This window comes from Ascaphus truei, chromosome 2 (genome assembly GCF_040206685.1).
Source record: "Ascaphus truei isolate aAscTru1 chromosome 2, aAscTru1.hap1, whole genome shotgun sequence".
In the NCBI taxonomy this organism is placed as follows: domain Eukaryota; kingdom Metazoa; phylum Chordata; class Amphibia; order Anura; family Ascaphidae; genus Ascaphus; species Ascaphus truei.
The window spans coordinates 489,002,479-489,024,509 of record NC_134484.1 but is presented as its reverse complement, the minus strand read 5'-3'; the positions used below and the strand labels follow the sequence as shown (position 1 = coordinate 489,024,509).

At 45.8% G+C, this 22,031-nt stretch overlaps 1 protein-coding gene across 1 annotated transcript in view; it reads right to left on the bottom strand.

Annotated features, from left to right (window-relative positions):
- Positions 1–22,031, bottom strand: part of LOC142488440 (uncharacterized) — a 55,182-nt gene that overhangs the window by 29,653 nt on the left and 3,498 nt on the right. The window lies entirely within an intron of this gene.

Sequence of the window (22,031 nt, the reverse complement as noted above, 5' to 3'; positions counted from 1 at the left end):
TCCGCTACCTGGCTGTAGGCACCGATGAAACCGGGGCAGGCGCTGCATGGGACGTCTCGCTGGGAGTTGTTTCCATGACTGGTCCGGTGTCTTTGGTGGAAGCCACCCGCACGTGGGCTACAGGCTTCGCAGCTGGGGTGCGTTGCCCCTGATGGGGTCCACTGGAACGCGGGGTTTATGGGCAATCTGGTCTGATGTGACCAGTGCAGTTGCAGTTATAGCACCGGCGCTCGTGCCGGAGCTCTCCCGCCTTCGGTGGACTGCTGCCCGCAGGCGGCTTCTGAGTCCATTGGGGAGTACTGGCAGTCTTTTAAGCCGGGACCGCCGCCGCCGCCTTGCCTGCTGCTTTGGTGGGCATCAGAGCTCGGCTGGCCACATAATCATCTGCGAACCTTGCCGCCTCCTGGTAAGTCTTGGGTTTTTTGTCATACACCCAAGCCCTCACCGCCGGCAGGCACTGCTGCATGAGCTGTTCCTGGAAGATGAGATCCAGCAGGTGATTGTAAGTCTGGGCCTCATAGCCCTCCACCCATCGGATCCCGTGCAAAGCCATGCGGGTTGCATAGGTCACATAGGTCTCCAGGGACTGTCTGTCTCTCTTCCAGCCGGAATTTACCAAAGTAAGCTTCAGGGGTAAAACCGTATTGAAATAACAATAGCTCTTTCAGGTGATCATAGTCATCAGCATACTCCTCTGGAAGCGCCATCATCATCTGCTTAGCCAAGCCGGACAGCAAGGGGTCCAAACATGCGACCCGGTGCTGGGGCAGTACTTTGTACCGCTGGCACTGTGTTTCAAAGTTCTTTAGGAAACTGTCAATCTGATCAGTACCCTCCACGAACTTGGTGAGGCTGTGATGGTCCAGTTTCAGAGTATCTGGGTCATGATGTGCAGGGGGGCAATAAGCGGGTCTGTTCACTGCCATAGTGATAAACTGCAGCCGCTCCTCTGGTGTCCCTCTGTCACTCCACGCAGAAATCAGTGCCATCATTTCAGGGGTGAACGGACTGGTAGCCGCAGGAACAGGTACCCCTCCTGCTGCACTGCGCCCGGGAGGTGCTCCTGCTCCCTCCCCGGGATTCTGCCAGCCCGGCACTGGGTTCCTTCCCTGATCTCCGGGCGGCTGCACAAGGGCAAGCTGAGCCGTATCCTGAGGCTCTGCAAGCCGGGCTTCGTGATCCCTGATCGCCTCCTTCATCTGTGCGACCTCTTGGTCCTCCCAGTCCATATTCCCGGCACTTGTCCCGCAGCTGAGCTCGGGTCCGGATAACGGATGAACCTTCAGCCTCGCTTATAGTTCACGGCTGGTAGAGGGTTGGTCGTAGCAGTGAGGTGGTGTTACAACTTGTATTAAATGTTGCACAACTGTGTGTTCAATATCTTTAGTCCCAGGAACTCGCAATTCACCTTGAGTCCCCACTGTATTAGAGTCTTGCAGTACACTGTATTACAGGTCCAGTTCAATCCCGCCGCTGCCACCAGTTAGTTATATGCCTGTGTAGGCGGACGCTCACAGAGGTATGAAAGGGAGACTGATTATAGTGAAATTAAATAAGCTTTTTATTGCACCTTTTCCTTAACATCAGGAAACCATCCAAACAAGGAGTAAACAAAGCTTCTATTCACTTGGGGAGTATTTCTAGTGAAATACTATGCAGTTCACAACTCCCTTAGATAAGCATGTCTCCCAGCCCCAAACATATAGCATGAAATGAACAGATATAGAAAGTCTTGTAAATAAAAGTCTTATCTGTTCCTTGTGGTTTGGAGGGAAAATCTTCTCTGTCCCTGGTTGCTACCTTTTCTTCAGGGTTTGTCAGCATTCAGGTTTAGAAGTTTCCCCTGTGTCTTGAAAGCAGCTCTGCTGTTTCTTCTAGCAGGGCTCAAGACAAGTGTCTCCAAGTTCAGCTCAGGTGTGAGCTAAGGAGTCTCCCTTCCTGTCTCAAAAGACAGGCTTTTCTAAGCCATCTAATCAGGCAGGCGGTGTTTGTTAATTGACTACCAGCAGTTAACCACCACACTGCTGGATTAGAGGCACATTACCTGAACAGGGATAACTCCCCTGTTTGTGGGAAGCTCGGGCTTGCCACGGCCAAAGCCCATCCTTCCACTCTCATTCTAGATAGCTCTGTGACTTGAATGAGAGTGGATGGAGGAAGAGAACCCTCAGTCCTGCTGGGATTGGAGCCCTTTCTCCAGTTTATTCATGTCTCCTCCTGAAGGTGCTTGAGATCAGCACTCAGTCGCTCGAGGAGGACTTTTTCTAAGTATAGTCTTTTTGCTACGTGCGTGGTCATGAGATTTCCCTCACGTCGGGTGCTTGTTTTATTGTAGGTATACTGTATGGCATCAATTACAGAGCGTTTCAAAACAGCCCTTTGAGTTTTCTGCTCTTGAAGCTGTCTCTCTGCCCTTTTCCCACTCAATGGGGTTGCTAGTTCAGCCTCTTTGGGGTTAAGTTGCAATTCCACACCCACTTCCAGAGAATGTCCCATCTTTTCAGTTTCATCAGCTAAGGCTTCTTCTGGTTTTTATTCAGCAAGTGTACCTTCTTTTGTTGCCTGTTGGGTGGCTGAAGGTTTTGCTAGTGCTTGTTTAGGTGGTTCAAATTTTGCAACCCCGTCTTTCAGATGAGCGGTATTCCCAGCTCTCACTGTACCTTTGTCATGGGTTTTTGAGGCTGTGGGATACTGACGCTTAGTCAGGGTCAATACTTGTCCTTGTAGGACTGTAATCTCATCCGCGAGAGATCCCTGTTTTTTGAGTGCGTCTTGCAAGTCTCTTCTCAGGGAATTTATCTGCACGTTTTGCTTTCTCTGAGCTTGCTTCCACATTTTTATTGCATTGTGAAGCACTATGAATTTCTTTGCTCGGGCCATAGTGTGACGATAGAGAGGATTTGGCCCGGGATAAAAAGGGGTTACACCCCCATTTGGCCACCCTCTACTCTCATCAGGGAAACAAGGGGTTAACTGGACTGAGGTCCAGTAATGTGTTTTGCCTTGCTTCAATATCCAAAATGTTTATTCCCCTGTGTAAATTTATCATGTTATACCAGTGTTAGCATCACCTACATGCTGGGATCCATCCGGGAGGGCAAGGGTTAATATTTCTTTAGCTATTATAGCCCTTTGTGTAATTTTCCCGCCTTTTTAGGCACCATTTTGCAGAGTCCCATAGGCCGCCATTGGAGCTCAATGCATTCCAATGGCGGATCTTGCTGTTTTGGACCTGTTTCCCGTGAAGACCAGCAGGTGGCGTCCGAGAGGAGGAGCAGCGGTTTCCCATTGTAAGTCAATGGGCTCATTGACTTCAATGGAGATTCCTCGACGGCGCTTTCCAGGAACGAGTTGGCTGCCGTCCAAACCGCAAAACGGATACTTTTTCTGAAAAAGAGCTTTGATCACTGTTAGTCAAGTTCAACGTTAAGTGGCGTGGGAATCTACAGTTCTAGAGCACCTAGAAATAAAATTCTTTTTGTCCCTAGTTCCTAGGCCTCCCCCCACTCAACCACCACCGGGTCCCCGAATCCTGGACCCCCGAGAAGGGTCGTGCCGAGAGAGCGGGTCGCACCATAGGTTCCAATGGCGGCGGCAGAAACAGCTCAGGAAATTGACTAAGTGTGAAAAGCTATAAACCATGAGTCCATATCTCCGGTTCCGGAGGGTTCAGAGGGCCAGGATTTGGGGTACCTGTAGGCACTGCTCCGGCATGGCTGCAGAACCATCCATGACCCTCTTGGACCAATCCGACGGAGTATGGACCCCCTTGAAAGTTCGGGACTTTTCCCATAGACTCCAATGGCGGCCCATTTCCATTGACCGGCTGTGGCGGAGAAGCCCCATAGACTTCAACGGCGGCGCTGCCCCATTGAAAGTCTATGGCGGCGGATTCCCATAATTTTCAATGGGGATTTAGTGAAAAAACGTGATTTCATTTACAGCGGAGATTTTTGTATTAAAATAGGAAACGGTTTAAGTTGTATTTGTGTAACTCCGGTTCCGAAGGTCCTAACGGGCTGAAATTTGGACCCTATAGTGTACCACTTCCGGCATTAAGGTCTGGAAAGTTTTGACCCGCTGGACCTACCAGAACGTGGTATTTTAATATGTATAGGTATTAAAATGTATATGGGATTTTGGGTCTGCTCTGAAAACTGCAGACTCCAGCTGCTATGTTAATAGGCAGGAAGAGCATCCTGCAAGAATTAACATAGCCCAGTGATCAAAAAGGTAACTGCCCTAATTGTTTATGCTGGGGGCAAGAACAAAGGGGCTGAGTGGTTTTAAGTGTGATACTTCACACTTACAATGGAAGCCAAAATCTGCTTCAAAGAGATTTGTGCTAGACAGCTCGGTGCCTAGAGTGTAAGAGAAGGGGGTAAATGGTATATAAATCAGAGTCACCCCTTACTCAAGTGTTCCTTCATGTGCCTTCATGAGCTGCATGTATTGCTGTGATGTCAACTGAATTATGGAAGAAATGGCCCATCCTGTATCCTGATGGCTTTCTTGTCCTAACCTTTAAGTAAGTGTCAATATTTTGTCTGTTATTTGTATATCTTGTGTGTTCACCTTTATCAAGGAATAAATTATATTTTATCATATCTAAGTCTCGTCCGGTTCAACCCAGTTATATCTTTGGTGGTGTATTATTAATAGCCTGTCACAAAGCTCCCGTCACACACAGTTACTTGTTTTAGTTTCTGGACCTTCTTGTGCTCCCTTTTGTGCCGGGTCACCTGGGTTCTAAGCTTGGCCTCTAGCGATGCTTTGGTGACGCTCAGGGTAGACTTCAGTTTCTCATGCTGCTTTGCGGGGACATACTGGGTCATCAGACGTTACTGCAGCATTTGAATTTCTTTAACAGCCTGCAGATTGTCTTCCTGCAGAGTTCGCTGCTTCTACTCGGCCTTCTCGAGGTGCGTACGCAGACCTTGCAGTTGGTTCTGCAGTCGGTGCTCTGCTTCAAACTTCTCACCTTCCAAAAGTCTATTTATTTCCTTAAGCTCATGTAGCTTTTCATTCTTTTCCTTGACTTCGTCTGTCAACTGAAAATTTTCTTCTTTCAGTTTTAAGTTCTCTCTTTTTAATCTTGAATTTTCTCCTTTTTCAGTCTCTGTACTATTCAGGGCCTCTTTGCAGTCCTCCTTCCATTTACGCACATCAGCTTTGAGAATGACAGTCTCCTGGCGTGAGACTTCCTTCTCTAGGTTGAGGGTCTGAAGCTCCTTCTGAGAGACTTTGAGATCTGTATCAAGATTGACAATAGTTTCTTTAGATATGTCCAGCTCCTCAGTGAGACTGTGTAGTTCCTTTCTGGAAACTTCCAGATCTGTGCTCTGCAGAGAGTCTGAAACTCTTTCTGAGATACGTCCACCTCTGTCCGGACATTGTTGACCTCCTGTTGTGAGGCATTCAGCTCTACGCGAAAAGTGTGAACCTCTTGCTGGAAGACTGTCATCTGCTTCAGTGCCGCCTCATACTTCCGCTTCAGCTTAGTCATCATTTTATCAGATTGGCTCTGCTTTTCATCCATGGCGGAAATAGTAGCATTTGCAGTATCTAGCTCAGTCGTGAGATCGTCCAATTCTGTCCTGGCTGCAGAGTACATTGCGAGCACATGTTCCTGTAGTTTCACATTATTTTTCAGTAGCTCCGCGTAAACATTTTTCTTTTGTTTCAATTGTTCACGGAGTATATCACAGTCACGCCTGGCCTTTTTCAGGGCATCCTCAGGGCTGGTCAAGGGATCGACACTCACTGGTTCCGGCTCTGCTTCCCTGGGATGGTTGGTTGAGGGTTCCTCACTGTTGGCACCGGACAGACACTTCTTTGGGTACACGACTTCTGCCTTGGGCCCTCTGGATATTCGGTTAACCGCGGGACGAATTCTCCCTTTTCTCTAGCTGTTTTGTGGGTGTGACTCGGTTCGGGTTCCCTGTAAGAGATGTCTTCCTCTTTATTGGACTGGAAGGGCCACTCTTCCGTGGGGTAGGGTTCATTACAGGAACGCTGCATCTTGTCCTCCATTTTTAGGCTATCAGGTGTAATTTTCTTCCTGACCTCAGGAGGCGCTATTGCAGCTGTTGCCACTGTATTTGCTAGAACCCCCAATTGTGGTAGTCCTACAGGTGGGCATATTTTGCTTGTAGAGGTCGTAGCTCTCACAGGCATCTCTGTAGACTTTTCTTTCTTGGGTAAGTTTTACAATATCAGCAGTCCTGTGCATGCATTTTCTCTTATCAGGTATACAAGATGTGCAGTTGCTAGGTAAAAACGTCTATTTGCTTTACACCATTTACTTGCTAGGTGCAATCTCTCTGCTTCAGCCAAATAATGTGATTTTCTGTTTGAGTTCAGTCTCAACTTTGGGTATTATGACATTCACTCTTCACACTTTGAGATACCTTTTACACAGTTCAGCAATTCCTTTTTTTCTAGTAGGCAATTTTACCCTCAGCACTTGTTTACTGAAAATTCCCCTGCTTCAGCACAGTCTTGCATCAATTTTCACATTTTTCTGCATATACTCCATTCACAACTGTTAGTCCTATGCGGTGTGGCAGCCTTTACTTGCAGAATCAGTACCGCTCATGGGTCACCATCTGTATTCACTGCTTCAGCTAAACATTTGAAAATAACAAACGACTATCCCTTTCAAGGGCTAACTCACTTCTTGAACCCTGACTATGGCTGGAAGGCAAACCCCCTATTTCAATGACCATATTACACTTTATTGTGATAGGCAAATAAGGTTTTACCTGCTTCAGCAGTCTCTCTCTCTCATCTCTTGGGATTGGGGAAATAGTCCATCTGTGGTTTTGTAAGTTTCAGTGCAGTGGTGTATATCACTTTAACTCTGATCTTTGCTGCATGAGATTTTTTTTTTTTTTTTAAATTGCTCAGACTGTTTGTAGGCAAAAAGCATAAAAAAAAATTTCACAGAACAAATCTCCGGTCCTTTCTAACTTCAACGACCACCTCTCGCCCCTCTTCGGACACCATATGTAGGCGGACGCTTATATGCCTGTGTAGGCGGACGCTCACACAGGTATGAAAGGGAGACTGATTATAGTGAAATTAAATAAGCCTTTTATTGCGCCTTTTCCTTAACATCAGGAAACCATCCAAACAAGGGGTAAACAAAGCTTATATTCACTTGGGGAGTATTTCTACTGAAATACTATGCAGTTCACAACTCCCTTAGATAAGCATGTCTCCCAGCCCCAAACATATAGCATGAAATGAACAGATATAGAAAGTCTTGTAAATAAAAGTCTTATCTGTTCCTTGTGGTTTGGAGGGAAAATCTTCTCTGTCCCTGGTTGCTACCTTGTCAGCATTCAGGTTTAGAAGTTTCCCCTGTGTCTTGAAAGCAGCTCTGCTGTTTCTTCTAGCAGGGCTCAAGACAAGTGTCTCCAAGTTCAGCTCAGGTGTGAGCTAAGGAGTCTCCCTTCCTGTCTCAAAAGACAGGCTTTTCTAAGCCATCTAATCAGGCAGGTGGTGTTTGTTAATTGACTACCAGCAGTTAACCACCACATTGCTGGATTAGAGGCACATTACCTGAACAGGGATAACTCCCCCTGTTACAGCCTGTCACGGTAACTTATGACAGGATATAACTTACACCAAAATAACTTTGGGTTGAACTGAACGAGGCTTAGATATAATAAAGTATATTTATTCCTTAAATAGGTGAACACAGCAAGATTGTACAATTAACAGACAAGAAGGTAACACTTACTTCTTCATTCCAACCCCTAAGTATCAAGTAGCAATTCTCCAGCAATCAGGTATCATTCAAGATGTAATCAGAAGACAAAAACATGTAGGGTTGACACCAGTTTATATATCTTTGCAACCCTATTCTTACTATTGAGTGCAGACTATTGGTGATCAATTATCTGTACCCAATCTCTAACGTGGGAACACAGTTTAACCCATGCCCCCCAACTAGTTGGCACATGCGTCCTGGGACCCTGAGGGTCTCATTTCTGTAGCCCCACAGTAAAATCAGGGGCGCCGGGCAGTCTACCAGATGGGGTATCTGGCAGGATACTCTTTGTTTGTAAGTGTGAGTTATAGCACTCACAAACCACTCCAGCTTCACGCTTCTCTGCCCTCATGTAAACAGTTAGAGTGGCTGAGGCTTTGATCAGGGGCCTGCTTCCTAGACATTAGGTCGCTTTCCTGACCATTTACATTCCTTTAGTATGCAGGAATCTTCGCAGGCATTTGCCCCCACTTTGAAATATAGTATGATGGTTAATACACAAACATATTAAAATAACCGGTTCCGTTAGGTCCAGCGGGTCCAAACTTCCCAGGGCTTAATGCCGGAAGTGGGATACTATAGGGTCCAAGTTTCAGCCCGGTGCAACCTTCAGAACAGGAGATATGCAAATACCACATAAACTGTTTCATAGTTTATTATAAAATTCTCTGCTGAAAAAGAAATCTCAGTTTTTCACTAAATCCCCTTTGAAAACAACGGGCTCCGCCGCCATAGGCTTTCAATGGTGAAACTCCGCCATTGGCGTCTATGGGAGTCGGTCACCATAGACTTTCAACGGGGCATCGCTGCCGTTGAAGCCTATGGGACTTCTCCGCCATAGCCGGTCAATGGGGAATGGCCGCCATTGAAGTCTATGGGAAAAACTCACGAACCTTTATGGGGGTCCATACTCCGTCGGGTTGGTCGGAGAGGGTCGGGAATGGATCTGCGGTCATGCCGGAACAGGGACTACAGGTACCCCAAAGCCTGGCCCTCGGGACCCTCCAGAACCGGAGATATGGACTTATAATTTTCTGAGTTTCGGACTTAGCCGTTTTCCCGTGCCGCTTCTTCCGCCGCCATTGCCTATGGCGCGACCCGCTCAGCCAGCACGACCCTTTCTGGGGGTCCTGGATTCTTGGACCCGGTGGTGGTCAAGTGAGGGGAGGCCTAGGAGCCAGGGGCAAAAAGAATTTTATTCCTGGGTTCCCTAGAACCTAATATTCCCATGCCACTTGTCGTTGAACTTGACTTTACAGTGATCAAAGCTCTTTTCAAGACATTGTTTCCTCTGCGGTTTTGACGGCTGCCAACCTGTTCCTGGAGATCGCCGTCGAGGAATCTCCATTAAAGTCAATGGGCCCATTGACTTACAATGGGAAACCGCCGCTCCTCCTCTCGGACGCCACCTACTGGTCTTCGAGGGAAACAGGTCCAAAACCGCCAGATCTGCCATTGAGATGAATGGGGCTCCAATGGCGACTTCTGCAAAATGGTGCCTGAAAAGGCGGGAACATTAAACAAAGGGCTATAATCACTATTTCACTATTAACCCTTGTCCTCCCGGGTGGATCCCAGTGTGTGTGTGGTGCAGACACTGGTATGATGATGACACATTATAACCGGGGAACATACATTTTCCTGGTATAGCAAGGTGACAACCACATTCTTGGACCGCAGTCCAGTTAACCTCTTGTCTCCATGTTGAGGTCAGGGGGTGGCCATATGGGGTGCAACCACTTTAATACCGGGCCAACCCCCCTCTCCCTCTAAAATCACGTTCATGGTACACAGCGCCTCCACCTGGGAGAGATCCCAACGCAGTAGGATAGCCTCTCTGAGGAACCCAATGCAGACAGTAATTACACACAACCGGTATATAACAACAGTATTTACTGACACAAAACAAGACAACAATATATCAATGGCCATACAATATTCTGCCACCCACAGTAACACCTCCCCGGCGGAAACCCCAAAGTATTGGAGGGCCTAGGCACTTAACCCATTCGTGTCCACAGACCAGTTCTTCCCCAAAGAGCGTATGTGGGATTGCGCTACCCACAGTGTTATGGCCGTTGGTGCATATGGATGCAATACCTCCCTGGTCTCAGTCCAGACCAGGCCAACCGAGCAGCTGAGTCCGGGATCCACGACGTGGTCCCACGCTGTGATCTGCCAAATCCACTTCCGCTCTGATCCTCAGGCGGATGCCTCTGGAGGGGTCTAACGCTGAAGTGTACCCCCGTAAAATTGTCTCTAACGGAGTCTGCCTGGATCTGGTCCCAGACTGCAGGCTATAACTCACCATGTGGCGTGATCACTGTGTCCCTGACACTATGCAGTAATGGGGAAGCGTCCCTACCTATGGGCCTTCCCTTGCAGCACACACAACTACAGTGAGTCGGGGCCTAGCTGAGACCTGCATTATTTACATCAAGCACTTTAAGAAGGGCAAAATACTTAATATGTAAGTGCTTCAAGTGAATTAATGAGTCAAAACATAGTCCAATTGCCTTCTGTTACCCAAGAGAAATGCTTACAGGATTGCTTTTGATATAGAAACCATAAACTGTCTTTTGAAGTAGATACTCAATCCTCACCTGGATAAACATTCCAGGAGATATATTGAAAACCAAAAGGTTTATTTACTTTGCTGTGAGTATTTTAGTATATGCAACTGAAAATAGCTTAGGTAAAATCCATATTTGAATCCTGTCTCCTTCAATCCTTTGCTCCGTGTATTTTAGTGTATACTGTACAACTGAAAATATCTTAGGCCCATATAAACCCAGACAGAACAGCCCTAAGCTGCCTGCAGACCATCTCCAAGTAGCAAGGACAACTGAAGTTTAAAAGGAAGTTCAAAAGAAGTGGACAATACCTACTGGCCCTGATTCCTGCATTTGATCTATGCTGGAAAGGAGGATATTATCTATCCCAAACTGCACATCTGAGCAATTTACTATTGCTATGATGCCGCCTTTACTATTTATATTTGCTGTGACCTCACATCTTCTCAAATTATGCACTTCTTTCTACCAGCCTCAGTATGTTTCTAACTCTATTCACATATCTCCATCTCTCCTTTCACCACTTCTTTGTTCACATGAACTCCTTTCTTACATGCGCCCTCTGACACAAACACAGCTATTCACACTGCACTAAATCACACCCCTACATATCAGCCTCGCATATCCTCTTTCTATCCATGCTTCTCCTCCTTGCTTCTGGGGATCTCTCTCCCAATCCTGGTCCCTGCCTTATTTCTACATGTGCTCGTCCTCGCCTGCCAAATGCAACCTCTACTCCTTCGTGTGTCAACCCCTCTAACCTCATACCCATCCCCTGCCACTCTCCCTCCTCTGTCCCCTTCTCCTGTGCCCTTTGGAATGCTCGCTCCCTTTCTAACAAGTTCCTCTATGTGCATGACTTTTTCCTCTCCCTCTCTGCTCCTATTTGCTATATCTGAGACCTGGCTCGCTCACTCAGTCTGACTCTGCTCTGGAAGCTGCCCTCTCTTATGGTGGCCTTTCTTTCTCCCACACTACTCGCCCTGATGGCAGGGGGGGAGGTGTGGGGCTCCTTCTCTCCTCTCTCTGCCGTTACCGAACCCTTCCTATTCCCCCCTCTCTTGTTTTTCCCTCCTTTGAGGCTCACACTGTCCAGATCTCCTCTCCTCTCCCTGTCCATGTCGCGGTCATCTATCGCCCACCTACCTCTACTTATCCCCCTTCTATCTTTCTCTCTCACTTTAAAACCTGGCTCTCTTTCTTTTTCTCCTCAGACTCCCCCGTTCTTCTCCTTGGGGACTTCAATTGCCACATTGATGACCCTTCTCTCCCTTGGGCTTCCCGCTTTCTTTCTCTAACCTCTTCTTTTGGCCTTCAACAGTGGACTGCAGCCAGCACCCACAAGGATGGCCACTACTTAGACCTGGTTTTCACTAAGAACTTCTCTCTCTCCGATTTCTCCATTTCCCCTTTTCCTCTCTCTGACCATCACCTCATCTCAGTCTCTCTATCTCGCTTCTCCCCCTCCATCTACTCATTGGTTCTGCAGAAACCTGTGCTCTATTAGACTGCAGACTGCAGGCTACCAGCATTTGAGTCCAATTTACGCTCCTCCCTCTCCTCTCTCAGCTCTGCTACAGACCCTGACAACCTGGTCAGGAGCTACAACTCTGCCTTATGCTCCTCTCTTGATCTACATGCCCCGCTTTCTCTCTGCCATCCTCGCCCTTCAAACCCCAGACCATAGCTAAATTCCCACACGCGCATGCTGCGTTCCTCCACTCGTTCCTCTGAACGCCTATGGAGGAAATCTCACACTCTCGCAGACTCCCTTCACTACAAATTTATGCTGTCCTGTTTCAACTCTGCCCTCTCTCAAGCTCAACAAACCTACTTTTCTTCACTAATCAACACGCACAAGTCTAACCCAACCCGGCTCTTCTCTGTCTTTGACGCTCTACTCAAACCACCCTCAGCTTCCTCCATCTCACCTCAGGACTTTGCTGACAATTTTAAGTAAAAGGTGGAATCCATATGTCAGAACATCACCTCTGTTTCCTCCTCCCATCCTACACCGCTTCCTAACTCTCCTCATGCCTTCCTTGACTCTTTTCCCACTGTTTCAGTGAAGGATGTGTCACTGTTGATCTCCTCTTCTCCCCCTACCACTTGCCCTCTTGACCCCATTCCCTCCCATCTCCTAAAACCTCTTGGTTCTACTATAATCCCTACGATCACACACATTTTTAACTCCTCCACCTACTTTGGTACCTTTCCATCCTCCTTCAAGCATTCAACCATTATACCATTACTCAAAAACAGCAAGCTTGACCTTCTTGCCTCCTGCCTTTTGTCTCTAAACTCCTTGAACGTCTTGTATTCTCTCGCTTGCTCCATTTTCTCAACACCTAATATCTCCTGGACCCTCTACAATCTGGCTTCCGCACTGCTCACTCCACTGAAACAGCCCACTAAAATAACTAATGACCTCCATGCTGCCAAAGACCGAGGTCATTAGACTCTACTCATACTACTCGACCTCTCTGCATTTGACACCGTGGACCACCCTCTTCTCCTTCACATTCTCCATACTCTTGGTTTTCGGAACAAAGCTCTATCCTGGATCTCCTCTTACCTCTCCCATCATACTTTCGGTGTCTCTTCTGCCAACACCTCCTCCTCCTATATTGATCTTTCTGTGGGGGTACCCCAGGGCTCTGTCCTGGGACCTCTTCTCTTTTCTCTGTACACTAGCTCTCTCTAGGTGACCTAATAACATCCCTTGGGTTTAAATATCACTTCTATGCTGACGACACACAAATTTACTTTTCAACCCAGACCTTACACCTGCTGTACAAACCAACATTTCTGAATGTCTCTCTGCGATATCATCCTGGATGGCCCTCCGCCGCCTTAAACTTAACATGGCAAAAACAGAGCTCCTCATACTTCCTCCCAAACCTGGCCCTACTTCCTCCTTCCACATTATTGTTGGAAGTACCATAAATCACCCAGTAGTTCAAGCACACTACTTAGGGGTCACATTTGATTCCTCTCTCACATTCAAAACGTTTCTAAAACCTGTCACTTTTTCGTCCGCAATATCACAAAGATACGTTCATTCCTCTGTTGCTTGACTGCAAAAACTCTTGACTCAGGCCCTCATTCTCTCCCGTCTTGATTAGTGTAACCTCCTGCTGTCCGGCCTTCCTGCCCCTCACCTGTCTCCCCTACAATCTATCCAAAATGCTGCTGCCAGAATCACTCTACTCTTTCCTAAATCTGTCTCCGCCTCTCCCCTCCTGAAATCCCTCTCCTGGCTTCTGATCAAATCCCGCATCTCACACTCAATTCTCCTCCTCACTTTTAAAGCTTTACACTCTTCTGCCCCTCCTTACATCTCAGCCCTAACTTCTCGTTATGCACCATCCCGACTCTTGCGTTTTTCTCAAGGATGGCTTCTTTCTACACCCTTTGTATCTAAAGCCCTCTCCCATCTTAAACCTCTCTCACTGACTGCCCCGCACCTCTGGAATGACCCTCCCCTTAACCCGTCTAGCAACCTCTCTATCCACTTTTAAGACTCACCTTAAGACAAATGCTTAAAGAGTCATATGACTAGCACTGTGTTTACTACTGGACACATGATACATATAGCTTGGCTCCCTGCAGACACACTTACCAGAATTCCCTCCTACTGTCTCTGTACATTCTCCCTACCTACAGGCGCGCCGACGAGTATTCTAAAACTTGCCTTGGAAATTCTGGGGCTATCACCAACAAGACCCAGGTACATGCGGCAACATTTCAGTGACATTTCTGCAGAAAGACTAAAGGCCCATCGGATTAACACAGCAGGGGTCCCTGGCAGTACCATTCAGTTTGATGTGTACACTGGTGTGTACAGTATGTCTTGGCACAATTATCCACATTAAGCGTTTTAGACTGTTGTCGTTTAGAAAGTGCTTAACGTGAATAATTTGCAGTGCAAGTCAGCAAAAACAATAGAATTTTCAGGATAGTTGCGGACAGTGTCAAGTATGTCTTCTGCGAAGTTTGAAGGCAATTGGATAATGTTTTGGCACATTCATCCACGCTAAACACGTCCATATGAAGTATTTTGCCCTTCTTAAAGTGCTCAACGTAAATAATTTGCAGTGTGTGTTAGCAAACACCTTGAAATTTTCAGGATAGTTGTGGCCAGTATAAAGCACATCATGTGCCAAGTTTTAAGTTAATCGGGTTATATTTTGACACTTTAATTCACATTAAGCACTTTACATTAAGCATTTTCCACTTTCAGAAAGTTCTTAATGTACATAATTTGCAGTGCATGTTATGAAAAGCCATGACATTGTCAGGACAGTTTGGGGAGGTGCAAATCCTGTACTGTGCCAAGTTTGAAGGCAATTGGTGTATGTCTTGGCACATTAATCCACATTAAGCGTTATTCACATTAAGCGTTTTAGACTGTTGTCCTTCAGAAAGTGCTTAACGTGAATAATTTGCAGTGTATGTCAACAAAAACCATGGAATTTTCAGGATAGTTGCGGGCAGTGTAAAGTATGTCTTCTGCCAAGTTTGAAGGCAATAGGATTATGTTTTGGCACATTAATCCACGCTAAACACGTCTATATTAATTATTTTGCCCATCTTAAAGTGCTCGACGTAAATTATTTGCAGTGTGTGTTAGCCAGTATACAGCACATCATGTGCCAAGTTTTAAGTTAATGGGTTTATGTTTTGACACTTTAATTCACATTAAGCACTTTACATTAAGCATTTTCCACTTTCAGAAAGTTCTTAATGTACCGGTACATAATTTGCAGTGCATGTTATGAAAAGCCATGACATTTTCAGGATAGCTTGGGGGCGTGCAAAGCATGTATTGTGCAAAGTTTGCAGGCAAATGGTATATGTCTTGGCACATTTATCCACATTAAGCGTTTTAGACTGTTCTCCTTCAGAAAGGGCGTAACGTGAATAATTTGCAGTGTATGTCAGCAAAAGCCATGGAATTTTCAGGATAGTTGCGGGCAGTGCAAAGTATGTCTTCTGCCAAGTTTGAAGGCAATTGATGTTTCGGCACATTAATCCACGTTAAACACGTCCATATGAAGTATTTTGCCCTTCTTAAAGTGCTTCACGTAAATAATTTGCAGTGTGCGTTAGCAAACACCTTGAAATTTTCAGGATAGTCATGGGCAGTATACAGCACATCATGTGCCAAGTTTTAAGTTAATTGGGTTATATTTTGACACTTTAATTCACATTAAGCACTTTACATTAAGCATTTTCCACTTTCAGAAAGTTCTTAATGTACCGGTACATAATTTGCAGTGCATGATATGAAAAGCCATGACATTTTCAGGATAGCTTGGGGGCGTGCAAAGCATGTACTGTGCAAAGTTTGCAGGCAAATGGTATATGTCTTGGCATATTTATCCACATTAAGCGTTTTAGACTGTTCTCCTTCAGAAAGGGCGTAACGTGAATAATTTGCAGTGTATGTCAGCAAAAGCCATGGAATTTTCAGGATAGTTGCGGGCAGTGCAAAGTATGTCTTCTGCCAAGTTTGAAGGCAATTGATGTTTCGGCACATTAATCCACGTTAAACACGTCCATATGAAGTATTTTGCCCTTCTTAAAGTGCTTCACGTAAATAATTTGCAGTGTGCGTTAGCAAACACCTTGAAATTTTCAGTATAGTCATGGGCAGTATACAGCACATCATGTGCCAAGTTTTAAGTTAATTGGGTTATATTTTGACACTTTAATTCACATTAAGCACTTTACAGTAAGCATTTTCCACTTTCAGAAAGTTCTTAATGTACCGGTACATAATTTGCAGTGCATGTTATGAAAAGACATGACATTTTCAGGCTAGGTTGGGGGAGCGCAAAGCATGTACTGTGCAAAATTTGAAGGCAATTGGTGTATGTCTTGGCACATTGTTAGGAACAGTTGGTCAGAAGCTGCTTTGTGTAAAATCATCCATTTTGTCTGTAACTGGCCTGCTAAAATCATGTAGTCAGCCTTTTGCTGAAATATTATTTCCCATATATTCAGTTTCTGCCAAGATGCATTTTTTTTCTCTTTACTCAGCTTTTTGCTGAGATACATTTTTCTATGCTGTCAGCTTTCTGCTGTTTTAATCAAGTAAGCCATAGATTAGTTGTCTGGGAAAGACAAAAATTTACCTTACATAGTTGCTAATTCAAGGTTGTTTTGTAACATGGACAATGAAAGGGCTATGTATTCCAGACAGTGCCTGTCTTGGAAGAATTACGCCCCAAGATCATTCCACTATGTCACGCCCATGTCACGCCTCTAATCAATATCTTCTTTTTTCTGTATAAAAGTCATTACCCTATGAGTAATAAACTGAGACAAAGGATTTGAAACCTGGCTTGTGTTTCGTTTCATTTCTTTGGTTTCCCGGGCTCGTCCGTCTTATCTGATCAGAGCGGCCAGTGTCAGGACGTGCTAAATCTTCCCGGGAAAGTTGACAGGGCAGTTTCTCTTACATGGTGTCAGAAGTGGGATTCACAAAGGTGGTGAGTATATATGTAATTTTTATGTGTTGTCCTCACCTCCTCTGGGAATTTGTGACCTAAATTGTGACTGTGGATTGGGTTTAAGTCCCTTGACAAAATTGTTGGTTTAAGTCCAGAGAATTTTGTGACAAAGTTTTGCTGGTTTGAGTACAGAGAACGTTGTACACGACTGAACTGTCATCTCTGATCTGGGTAAACGACCATTGTATATTGTATAAAGCATAAGAATTTTATTTGTCATTGCTGCTACTGTTTGCCACTATTTTGTTGTTTTTCTTTTAGGTTACTAATGGGCACTAACTTAAGTAAGCAAAACCCTGGAGGTAAGCTACAGGTCATTAAGTTTAAATGTAACAAAATTAAGAATGCTGAGACAAGTCAAATTATTCCTTGTAAGCGCAAACTTGGCCAGACTCCAAAACAATTTGTTGCGCAGACAGTGGGAGATTTTTACTGTAATCCATTTGTAATCCATTTGTGGATTGTGTTGCTGGCTGGTCAGAAACTATGGAATCTGTTGATCCATTTCCCAGAGAGGGTGCATTTGATGATTTTCATATATCAATGTTGAGAGGTACCTGTTTGAATGATCCGGCGTGGCCGTGGTTTTCTGGTGACCCTGGTGGAATAAGAAATATATGAGTGTGTGTGCTCTGGCATGGATTAAGCTTGCCCCGTACGGATGTGATGTGGCATCTGAGACTCCAGTCTTTACGGCTCGCCCACCGTATGTACATTCCCTGTATCCACTTCTGCCGTGCGCTCCAGCAGCTTTCAGTGAGGAAGAGGTTATAGTTGCAGCCATCTCTGGTCCCGTTGTGCAGTCAGTAGTGAAAGAGGGACAAAGTTTGCCTGTGGAAGTTGTTACTGCTGTAGCTGACAGCACTCGGAGTAAAACTGTCATGGGTCAGCTGTGTGATCCTATAGCTTCTAATTCAGGAGAGGAGTCAGATTCAGAATGTGGAGAGAGTTAAACTGAGGTATTAGGGAATGCTGCTTACCCATTCATGACTGTCGGAGGACAGGTAATTTCTAAACCCCCTGATACACTTACTATGACGGCATGGGTCAAGGCTTGCCCTGATCCGGAGAAAAATCCTGCTGCTTGTGTACGTTATCTTAGGCGATGCACAAAGGTAATGAATTTGTTAGCTGCAGATTACATTTTTCTTTTGGATTTGGTTACTAAACACGCAGGCATTAAATGGACAGACAAGGTTGTTAACTTAAAAAAGGATGACAAGACCATCACATCGGTAGATGACAATCCTTGGACAGATTCTAAAATTTCTTTCATATATGTGGGCACAAGTGGAGGAAGTTTTATGCGCAGAGAATGGATCCAGACAGGATATTTCTGATGCTATGGCATGTAAGCAGAAAAGTGATGAGTAAGTGATTTTCTGAGACGTTTTAAGAAGTGTTGGAAGAACGAGTGTGGATTGTCTATTGATGATCAATTTGTCCCACTGTACATTCAGCATCTTGTCAGTAATACTGTATGCTTCCCTCACACGCGCAGACTGTTCGCATGAGCGTTGATGATTGGAATAAGAAATCAGTGAGTTGTTTTCATGAGTCAGTGAAATTGAAGGATGCTGCAGGTTGCTTCGCTCCCCCTCCCAAAGCAGAGAATGCAGCAATGTACTTTGACGGCGGTCGAGGTAGGGGGAGAGGACAGAATGGACAGAGATCTTTTGCTGGACCTAGAAATCAGTCAGGAGGGAGACTGGTGCTTGCTTTAATTGTGGTGATTTTGGTCATTGGCAGAGAGAATGTCCCCATCAGTCAGGATCCAGAGCAGGGAGTTGCTGTTCCACAGGGAGGTGCTCGGAACACGGGACCGTGGCAGCAGCAAAATCTGCCTGCTGCCAGCCGCCCCGCTGGACATGATCTGAGGATCCCTTGGAAACCCAATGTTTCACAATAGGGGTGCTGGAGGACTGAACCTCTAGCTTGTTACATGGCACAATTGTCTTCTCGGGATACACTGCCTTTGATTTCTTTGGCAGTGGATGATGTGGTCTTTGATTTTTTAGTGGACACAGGTTCCACTAGATCATCATTATCTCAGCGATATTACAATGGGCCAGTGTTGCCAACAAGTGAGTCCTCTACCGGTGTAGGAGGGGTTCCTATTCAATGTACATCCACTCCAATTGTTTCGGTCTCACCCGTACACCCAGACCCCATTGATTTTGAAATTAGGCACAAGTTTCTGGCGATTCCCAATTGTCCTGTGAATCTACTTGATAGAGATTTGTTAGGGGCTTTGCAGATCTCCCTGTACATTACTGCTGACGGTGGAATTGTGTGTGACTCCCCCTATGCTTTTACAAGCCCGGGGGAATGATCCTGCTTATGTTATCACGACTATGACAAGTTGTTCAGCTCCCACAGTCGTTCCCTCCCAGTTAACTCTCTCTGAGGATGTTAGGAATGTATTAGTCCTAGCGGCACACTCTGCTTGCCAGAAGCAGCACTTAATGAAAGTTGTGCATGACAAGCCGTATTTACTTCCTGATGTGTTTGTACTCACTGAACTTGACGGGACAGTGAGGATTACCCTCATGAGTTGATTGACGGTCTCTATGCTTTTCCTGTATACATTAAACAGTATCCCCTGTCTGCAGAGAAGGAAAGGGGACCCTATCATGCAGGAACTGTTGGCCAAGATCATCATTTCACCCACAGTCTCTCCTTACAACACACCTGTCAACCCTGTGCCCAAACCTGGTGGACAGCAATGGCGATTTACGCAGGATCTCCGTGCAGTCAACGCTTTGGTTCAACCCATTGCGGCGATTGTCCCGGATATCAACTCCATTTTATCTAGTATTCCAGCTACGGCTGCGTATTTCACGGTCACTGACTTATGCTCGGCCTTCTTTTCTGTGCCTGTGCACCCCCTGACACGACCATTGTTTGCTTTCACCCACAACTGCTTTGTTGTCATTCCTAGGAGTTATTACCTATTGCCGTCAGTGGATTTGACAAAGGCCCCCGTGGCTGAAACGCGTCAGAGGATCCGCCAGAGCTCCACTATGCCGCAATAAAGTCTTTTTGTAGTCACATCCCTCAGCCTCTGCACAAATTATTCCGGCGGTTCATCGATTTTTTCTCCCTTGGGAGGAGCATTACATTCATGCGAGACGTCATCGGTAGCACGCCAGGTTGCTGACTACACAGCCGGACAAAGATCTTATCCAGTTCCCTTCACCCGGTGCAACAGAGCAGTCGCACTTGGGATCGTGGCTAAGAAGAACGGAAGAACCTCCGGACACTGTGGGGATACCGCTGGGCCCTCCTGCTAACCATGAGTTCTGTGATTTCAAAGCTTTATTGCATATATGCAAGCTTATCACAAAAGACATTAACTATCTCACGCTCGATACTTCTGGAGGTTAGCCCATAACTAGGTCACTCCCCCCTCTCCAGGATACATTCAGTGATGCTGTGCAGTTCCTTCATATTTTTCTGAGCACCAGATTTGTGAACATTTTTGTTCACTACACAACTATGCTGAACTTATTGCATTGACCAAAGCTTGCAAACTGTTCCAGGATAGGGAAGTGACCATTTACAGCGACTCTAGGAATGCTTTTGGGGTAACGCATGATTTGGGTGTTATTTGGCAACACCGGGGGTTCACCACAGCAGATGGAAAAGGTATCGCTCATTCTCAGTTGATAGAGGATCTTTTAGCCGCCATTTTGCTTCCCCTATCTCTTGCAATTGTCAAATTTAAGGGACATAGTTCAGATGGCAGTGATGTTGCCAAAAGAAATGACCTAGCAAACATTGTAGCTAAGAATGCAGCCATTTCTGCCCCATTTTGTCCTGACTATGACACAACGCTGTTTTTTCAGATGGCCTTGGTCACCGTACCTCCAATCCCTGATTTTGGTCTTATTTCCTTGCAGGCAATGGCCTCGGAGGACGATCTCGCTTTTTGGAAGCAGGAAGGTCTGACTTTAGATGTACAACATCTGTTGTCAGACAAGGACGGACGAGTGGGGGTACCTAAGACAGCAGCCCCCATTTTTATCAGTCATTTTCACAGCCTTGGTCACATTGGCAGGAAACAGACTTGCAAGAATATTCGCTCTAGGTTTTGTAGCAGGGATTTGTCTGCCTTGGTTGAGACACAGTTATCAAGATGTATTACATGTGCTCGCAATAATCCCAATGGTGAAATACACAGTGTCCATGACCATTTGCCACTCCCTGATGGTCCCATGCAGCAATTACAGATTGATTTCACACATATGCCAAAAGCTAGAGGAGGTTTGCAGTATTTGTTGGTAATAGTGGATCAGTTCTCTAAATGGGTGGAAGCTTTCCCCACTAGTAAAGAAAATGCCAGTGTTGTTGCCAAGATTCTGTGTAAGGAGATCATCCCTAGGTTTGGTTGCCCGCTGTCTATCATCAGTGATCAGGGTACCCCATTTACGGCCAAAATCACGCAGCAGATATGTCAGATGTTGTGTATTGACTGGAAGTTTCATGTCCCATATCTTCCTCAGTCCTCTGGATAGGTGGAAAGAACCAACAGGACCATCACGGATAAATTGAGAAAGGGTACTGGAGGAACTATTCACCATTGGCTTGACCTCATACCGGCAGTGTTGGCCGAAATCAGAATGACCCCGAATAAAACTACGGGTTATTCACCTTTTGAAATTTTGATGGGTAGGCGTTCCCTACTCCGTGGACTAAGTAACATGGTTTGAATATTGCAAGGGATGATTTACAATTGACTCAGCATGAATATGTGATATACCTTGTTGAGAAATTGAATGGCATCTAAGGTGATGTATCTCTGTCTCTTCCATGCCCCACAGGTGAAGTGACTCATCTTTTCCAACCGGTGACTTGGTGTTGGTCAAGAAGCTGTTCAAGAACAAGACTCTGGACCCTCCCTTCAGTGAACCGGTTTCGATAATCGCAGTGACCCGGACAGCAATCCTTACGGCAGAGGACCCGACATGGATACACGCCAGCCAAGTGAAGATGGCTCCACCTATCTCCGGAATCGATCCTATGGCTCCACAGACTTTGGGCCTGGTGTCATTTGCATGCTAGCACTGTTTCTAAGTATAGCAATCACCATTGCGGCCATTATGCTCTGGAGTGTGACTGCATGGCCATATGGGGTTAAAAATGTTGACAAAAACACACACA